This window comes from Phoenix dactylifera, chromosome 6, assembly GCF_009389715.1.
Source record: "Phoenix dactylifera cultivar Barhee BC4 chromosome 6, palm_55x_up_171113_PBpolish2nd_filt_p, whole genome shotgun sequence".
NCBI classification, from domain to species: domain Eukaryota; kingdom Viridiplantae; phylum Streptophyta; class Magnoliopsida; order Arecales; family Arecaceae; genus Phoenix; species Phoenix dactylifera.
In genome coordinates, this window is record NC_052397.1 from 9,332,895 (window position 1) to 9,341,873 (window position 8,979).

The following is an 8,979-nucleotide window of genomic DNA, read 5'->3' on the forward strand; positions in this document are numbered from 1 at the left end:
GTCTTAATTGACTTGAGTCAAGCCCAATCCAATTGGGTCAAGTTCGATCAATTAGGTTATGCCCAATCGGCTCGGGTCGAACCCGATCGAATTAGGTCAAACCCTAATTTAGCCCAAATTGAATCTAATTCAATTTGGCTTAATTAAAGTCCAATAATTCAATCAAATTGAATTTATTAGTAATCCAATTACTAACTAACCCTCCAATAATTCAATAATTATTTTAATGCAACTTTTGCTTAGGATAATTTGTTAATCAAATTGACCAAATTACCCCTGAATGATTCTTAATCATCAATCAGCCATTTGATCAACCTAGAAACTTCTATGCGTGTGACCCCATAGGTTCGAACCTAAGCTGGTAGCACAAGAGCAACATCTTGTACTAATCGAAATGACCATCTAGCAATGGTACCCGATGTCCGAATAGGCCGAATATATGCGAAGCAAATATTCTGGAATTCTGGACAATTGTTACTGTATAATTCATCCCTTTGACTCCTAATGCCAGGATGACTTCAAAGTTCTGTCAATTCTGTAATAAGTACATCCTCTATGTGATCAACTTTAGAAATTCTGTGACTCCTCACAAGGATTACCCTAGCTAAGGTTTTGCTAAATTGAACACAAAGCATTATCTCCTGTTTCTAGGAGGGGTCAATTCCATCTTGACTCATGCACTGATTTCGCAAGTACTTGACTGTACCCAATAACCTTCCATTCCAGAATTAGAAATTCTGCTAGTCCGATACCAAAGTACAGTGAGTTGCTTGCTAGTCACTGTGGTGATCTCAGGTCTGAGGGATACTTATATCCATATCCACTCGGAACATCTTTCGACAGTAGAGTATTCCGAAATTGATCACATTCAACGAAATGTACTCTTACACTTCACCTGTGCGACATATCTGTTAGCAACCCTCATATACCATAAAAATTTCGAAATAATTTTTAGATTGCAGCGGAAAAACATATGCGGGATCCGTTCATCGCATGAACGTATTTTAAAACCTTTCGTTTGTAGATAGATTAGAATTAAATTATTTTAAACCATTTTAAAATCATTAAGAAGATCAGATCTTCACCTTATGCGGGTAGATGGTCTCCGCAAATTTGATTTACGTGGATTTGTAGAAGGTTCAATGGAAGCCGCACACGCGTCCGGCCTCTACGGATATCCACACGAAGTATTGAACCGGTCGAAGCCTTCGTATCTCCCCAGGGTGCTAGCTCCCTTGCAGAGATGGCTTTTGATGGCTGAAGTCCTCCCTTTCAATCAACTCTTGAATGCCTAGGGAGGAGGAGGAAGAAGGATGGATCAAAAGGAACAAGAGAAAAGAAACCCTTGCAGCCTTTCCCTTTCTCTTTGTTTTGGAATCAAGAGGAAGAAGGAGGAGAGCCACCAAGAATTTTCTTCCTCTTCTCTTGCTTGCAGATGAAAGGGGGAGAAGGAGGATGACTTGCTGCCGTGAACATCAAAAGAAAAGGATGAGAAGAGGGGCCGAACCCCTCCTCCTTTTATTTCTCCATGAGATAAGGGTGAGCTCCTAATTTTTAGGAGCTCACCCTTATCTCCTTAATTCGGCAGCAAGGAGGGGCTTACGCCCCTCCTTTTTCTTCCACGCACTTCCAAAGGGGAGGGGCGTGGGCCCCTCCCTCATATCCCATTTTATTAGCCATTTAATCAAATTAAGTGGCAAGATGGTTTGGGTTCATTTTATGAGTCCAATCCTATTCAAAATAGGATTTTTATGAACCCATTTCATTTTCCTCCTTATCCTAACCTAATTGGGATTTAATTGAACCATGACTCTATTGAACTCTTCAATCCTAATCCAATTAGGAGTCATGAAATTAATTAGATTAAATTTAAAATTAATTAGGACTTAAAATAATCTTAATCTAATTAGGACTTATTAAATTTGAGCCCTAAGAAAATTAGGACTTTAGAAATCCTATTCCAAGTAAGATTCTAATTTAATTTGAAATCCTAATCCAATTAGGACTTCATGAATCCCACTCCAAGTAGGACTCATGATCAAATCCAATTAATAAATCTAATTAATTAAATTAAATTGCAATCCGATTGCAATTAATCCTTCTTCTAACCACTAACTCTTAGCGGATTTTCATTTATCAATCTAATTGATTATTTGTGATTCCTAATCACATCCAACCATCGGATCGGTCATTACCTCTAATGTGTGTGACCCCATAGGTTCCATTCTGACTGGTAGTGAGATATATTGTGATCTCTATCAAAATATCATTGAAAACTCCTTTCAATGGGTTGAAACAATTTCAACTCAACTCATCAGGGTTTATCGACCATCTCGATGATCCCTGTGAGTCTCACCATCCACCAGTGACACCTAGCAATATGTAGTGGCCACCCAGCAGAATAGAATGATAAACTTCTAGGTGCAGTTATCGTATGATACAGTCCTTCTATCGTGGATCCCTACAGACCGGAGGTCATGGATAACTCGTCAAACCCCGTCGTCTGTCATATGTCTAGATTTATTCGACTTGAGTTCGAGAGTGGAAAACTCTTTCTCCACTGTATATTATTGCCCTGGCCAAGGTTTTAGAACTCTGTCTAATAAATCACATAGGATCACTCCTCTTCTATCAAGGTCGATAGATTCTATGTAAGTGCATACCCTACTCCTACAGTGAACCTACTGCAGCCAATCTACACAACAAGGACCCATATGACTAGAGACCATGTATATGTGCAGTCAAACTACAATAACCTTACTGTGAGTAGCCGAAGCACCGCAGGTCAAAGGACCAGTCACACTACTGCAACATCAAGTAAGTCACTGACGAGTGGATAGACATCCAAGTGACTTCTTGTCTTGGTCACGCTCAGTACCCTAGTTCTCTAACAAGCACCTGCACTCTCACTTCAGTGTCCCTACACTGTGGACTCGAGTCTCGTCCATCCATAAGGAAAGCGATCTGTGCACTGATTGGATTGATCACCGTCCTCGTGATGATCCATTGATCATGAGCATTTAGAAATTAATCACCAATGATACATGGCTCAAATTCTCAACTCTTGAGAATATGTATCATCATCTTATTAATTTCTTGGACGATTCAAAGACAAACAATATGAATGAAAAGATGCCCATTTATTATTCAATAATAATAAAGTCAAGTACAAATTTATGTCCCAGAGAAAATAATGTGTCTGCCAGATTGGCTTCTAGGGCATACATCTAACAATATCAGTGTCTCCACACTCCTTGGTTAAGAGGACAACCAACGTATATATCTCACAACGACCTAATCTAAACAATGCTATCGTCCTATTAACAACAAATCATTTGGTCGCGAACAGGTTTAAAGACTTGAAGATAAATCCTCCTTTATCATAAAACAAGTTCTAAGGTCATCATATAAGAATTCATTTGAAGATGTACATTGAAATGATGAACAATGCCAAATAACACTTTATTAATTTATCAATTCATTTACAAAATTCAATCATCAGCATGCTGACGATTGACTCTTAGGATATAATTTCCAACAACTCCCACTTAGCCTAAAGCCAATCGGCACAGTATCTAATACCCATCTTCGACTTGTGCTTATTGAACTCTTTGATGCCGAGGACTTGGGTAAAGGAAAAATGAGCTAGCTCAGCTGGTTTGGACCTGCGTGAATCAGTTCAGTGAAGTAAGATTAAGTTCCCCAGTTCCTCGGCTGCACCTCGAGGTGCATTTAGTTGTCTAACTTTATACTCGGGATATTCCCCACTCCATGGCTCCAGCAGAAAACCCTAAACATCAATCCCTCAATCAAAAACTTCTCTTTGTTTTTTGTGTGAGTCTTTTTTCTCCAAAAAATGTTCTGAGTACCGAAAAATCTTCGATTCCTCTATCACTCGATGGAAAAGGTGAGGTACTCAAAGAGATGGCTTTTGATCGACGTAACCGATCTGGGAGTGCCGAAGAAGGAAAATTCAGACTCCGATTCGGAAGTAGCGAATGCCTCTTTCTCGCCACCTGGCCATCCTTCTTCGTAACAGGGACTATGTTAGCAAGCCAATCTGGATATTTTTCGACCTCTTCCTTTATTTTCAACCGGTGAAAGCTATGCACTGATTCCCTCTTCTCGTATCGGGTCGGGAACGAAAGCTTTCTAATGTGGGCAATTCTCTACGACCACCGCTCGTCTACTGACTTGCCTAGCTGCCGAAAGCGGAAGCTGGAAGCTACAAGCAGAAAGCTATGGAGCAATACCCAACTAAAAGAAGATATTGGGTATTGCTCCATTGTTTGATTCAATAGTGTTTTGCACACAACACATAAGTATTAGTATAGTAAGTAAAGTACTTTTTGAGTATTTTCATTTTCTACTCTGCAAATCCCATTTTCCTTAAGCATATATAAATGGGTCAGCCAGATTTTTTTTTTTTATCAATCTTCTAAAGATCAATATCACTTCGTTCAACAATCTCTCGAACTAGATGGTAGCAATGTAAAATATGCTTGGTCCGCTAATGTGCTTTGGGTTCTCTTGCTTGAGCTATGGCTCCAGTATTGTCACAAAATACAGGTACTTGACCATCAATGGAGGGTGTCACTCCAAGCTCGGTGATGAACTTCCGCAACCATACAGCTTCTTTGGCAGCTTTAGATGCTGCGATGTATTCTGCTTCACATGTAGAATCTGCCACTGTATACTGCTTGGAACTCTTCCAGCAGATGGCCCTACCCTTAAGAGTAAAGATATATTCCGACATGCTCTTGCTATCATCTTGATCTGACTAAAAACTTGAATCGGTATATCCCTCAAGTTTTAAGTCGAAATCACCGTAGACAAACCACTGGTCTTTAGTATTTCTCAAATACTTAAGGATGGTTTTTACAACCTTCCAGTGGTTGCTACCTGGATCAGACTGGTATCTGCTCACTACTCCTAGTGAGTATGCTATGTCTGGTCTAGTACATGTCATGACATACATTATAGATCCCACTGTCGAAGCATATGGAATTCTATCCATATTCTCTCTTTCTTGAGGGGTTGTTGGACAATCCCTCTTAGAAAGGTTAATTCCATGGCCCATCGGAAGATAGCCTTTCTTGGAATTAATCATACTGAACCTCTTCAGTATAGTATCAATGTATGTGGATTGGGATAATCCAAGCAATCTTCTAGATCTATCTCTATAGATCTTCATCCCTAGGATGTAAGATGCTTCTCCCAAATCCTTCATGGCAAATTGAGATGATAGCCAGACCTTTATCACTTGTAATGCAGGAATGTCATTCCCGATTAAAAGAATGTCATCCACATACAAAACAAGAAATATAATAACTGAACCATTTGCCCATTTATAAATGCAAGGTTCCTCTTCATTCTTAATGAAGCCATACGTTTTGATTACTTTATCAAAGCGTATATTCCAACTCCGTGAAGGTTGCTTTAATCCATAAAGGGATTTTTGAAGCTTGCATACTTTAGACTCATCTGCAGATATAAAATCCTCAGGTTGCATCATATACACCTCCTCTTCTAAATCTTCATTTAGAAAAGCGGTCTTTACATCCATTTGCCAGATTTCATAATCTAAATGTGCTGCTATCGCAAGCACAATCCGAATGGACTTGAGCATTGCTACGGAAGAAAACGTCTCGTCATAGTCAATACCATAACATTGATGATATCTCTTGGCAACCAGACGGACTTTATAGGTCTCAACCTGACCGTCTGCTCTCCGTTTCCTTTTGAAAATCCACTTACACCCTATGGATTTAATCCTTTCAGGTGGGTCAACTAATATCCATACATCATTGACCTTCATGGATTCTATTTCAGATTGCATAGCTCACCATTTATCAGAGTCATACCTCTCCATTGCATCCATATAGGCGATTGGATCCTCATCATTTTCATCAAGTTCGATAGGATCCCCATCCCGGACTAAGAAACCGTAGTATCTGTCCGGCTGACGTGGTACTCTACCTGATCGCCTTAATGGTGCATCTAAAATAGCATTTGGATTTGATCTAATCAATTCAGACTCAACTGGTTCAGTGGATGGTGTTGGATCTGTTAGAAAACCCCGATCATGCCGCTGAAATTTAAAAAAAGTCAGATGCAGTGAAAGAGGCATGCGCGGGATCAACCGTTCATCGCATGAACGTTGTTCAAAAACCGTTCGTAGATAGATAAGGATTAAAAACCTTTTAAAACATTTAGAAGATCAGATCTTCACCTTGTGCGGGTAGATGATCACCGCAAACTGAAGTTCGTGGTTTAGGATGAAGGTTCGCTTGAAGCCGTTCAAGTGTCCGGCCTCTACAGGTATCCACACGAAGCAGAAACCGATCAAAGCTTCCTTGTCTCCCCGGGGTGCTAGCTCCCTTTCAGAGACAACTTTGGATGGCTGGCTTTCTCTCTTTCAATCAACCCTTGATTGTGCTTGAGAGGAGGAAGAAGAAGGAGGGATCTTGAAGAAGAACCAAAGCCCTCACTGCAGCCTTTCTTTTCCCTGCGTTGGATGAAGGAAGGGAAGGGGAGGAGGCCGCCAAGGCTTCTTCTTACTTTCTTCTTGCTTGCGGCTGAAACAAGGAGAGGGGAGAGGGTGGCCACGGCTGCAAGGAGGAGAGCATCATATCATTAGGGCGTCAGCCCCCTTTCACCTCCTTTTAAAGCATCTAGGGCTCCTACAAGTTAGGAGCCCTAGACTTTTTTCCAAGAGGGGCGCCGGCCCCTCTTGTGTTGCCGCACCAATGAAGCAAAGGAGGAGGGGCTTGAGCCCCTCCTTCTTGTGTTGCCCTAATCCTCATCTAATGAGGATTGGGAGCCCCTAATGTGGTTTAGCCCTAAACCAATTAGGCTTAGCCCAAGGGTGATCCAATTTGGATCCAATCTAGGTAAGTCCTAATCCAATTAGAACTTAAATCAATTTTGACTCAATTGAACTCTTCAATCCTAATCCAATTAGGAGTCATATTGATTCATTTGATTAATAATTAATTGTGACTTAAGAAACCCTAATCCAAATTAGGACATATTTAATTTTAGTCCTAATCCAATTAGGACTCTAATTTGAATCCGAAGTCCTAATCCGATTAGGACTCTAGGAATCCTACTCCAAGTAGGAATCCAATTTTAATTCAAAACTCCTAATCTAATTAGGATTATAGGAATCCTATTCCAAGTAGGAATTCCAGTCCTACTCCAACTAGGATTCCCAGTCCTAATCCAATTAGGACTCTAGGAATCCTACTCGAAGTAGGATTTGTGTTTAAGTCTAATTAATTAATTCCCTTTGTTCCTTCTTCAACTGAATATCAATCTAATTGATTACTTGTGATTTCTAATCACGATTCAACCATCGGATCGGTCAATACTTCTAGTGTGTGTGACCCCATAGGTTCTATTCTGACTGGTAGTGAGATATATTATGATCTCTATCACAATATCATTGAAAACTCCTTTTAATGGATTGGAACTATTCCAACTCTACTTATTAGGGTTTATCGATCATCGAGATAATCCCTGTGAGTCCCACCATCCACCAGTGACACCTAGCAGCATGTAGTGGCGACCCAATAGAATAGAATGATGAACCTCTAGGTGCAGTTATCATGTGATACAGTCCTACTATCGTGGATCCCTACAGGACGGAGGTCATGGATAACTCGTCAAACCCCTTCGTCTGTCATATGTCAAGTTTTATTCGACTCGAGTTCGATAGTGGAAAACTCTTTCTCCATTTTCTATTACTGCCCTGGCCAAGGTCTTAGAACTCAGTCTAACAAATCACATAGGATCACTCCTCTTCTATCAAGGTCGATAGATTCCATGTGAGTGCATACCCTACTCCTACAGTGAACTTACTGCAGCCAATCTACACTACAAGGACCCATATGACTAGAGACCATGTATACGTGTAGTCAAACTACAATAACCTCACTGTGAGTAGCTGAAGCACCGCAGGTCAAAGGACCAGTCATACTACTGCAACATCAAGCAAGTCACTGACGAATGGATAGACATCCAAGTGACTTCTTGTCTTAGTCACGCTCAGTACCCTTATTCTCCAACAAGCACCTGCACTATCACTTCAGTGTCCCTACACTGTGGACTCAAGTCTTGTCCATCCAGAAGGAAAGTGATCTGTGCACTGATCGGATCGATCACCGTCCTCGTGATGATCTATTGATCAGGAGCATTTAGAAATTAATCACCAATGATACATGGCTCAAATTCTTAACTCTTGAGAATATGCATCATCATCTTATTAATTTCTTGGACGATTCATAGACACATAAATAATATGAATGAAAAGATGCCTTTTATTTATTCAATAATAAATAGTCAAGTACAAAATTATGTCCCTAGAATTAACAATGTGTCAGCCAGATTGGCTTCTAGGGCATACATCTAACAATCTCCCACTTGCACTAAAGCCAATCAGTCATATATCTAAGCCCCATCTTCTCAAGGTGGGCTTCAGTCTTTTGCTGACTTAGCTGCTTAGTGAACGGGTCTGCCACGTTATCCGCGGAGTCTACTCTCTGCACCTCTACATATTTCTTCTCAACATAGTCGCGTATGAGGTGGAAGCGCCGCTCTATGTGCTCGGACTTCTGATGAGACCTTGGCTCCATAGCTAGTGCTATGGTGCCAATGTTATCGCAGTAAAGTGTTATGGCATCTAATGACATTACACCTAACTCTGCAATGAACTTTTAACCAGAAGGTTTCTACTGCACCCTTAGATACGGCTTAACATTCAGCTTTTAAGGTAGAATCTATAATGATCGGTTGTTTGGAACTCTTCCAATTTACTGAACCACCATTGCACATATTCTGATGTAGACTTTTTATCATCAATATGTGTGCATCCTTCTACCTTCAACTCTGATCTTCTCCCAAAGACCAAGAACATGTCCTTAGTTCTTCTCAAGTACTTAAGACTGTTCTTCACAGCTATCCAGTGCTTTTTGCCTG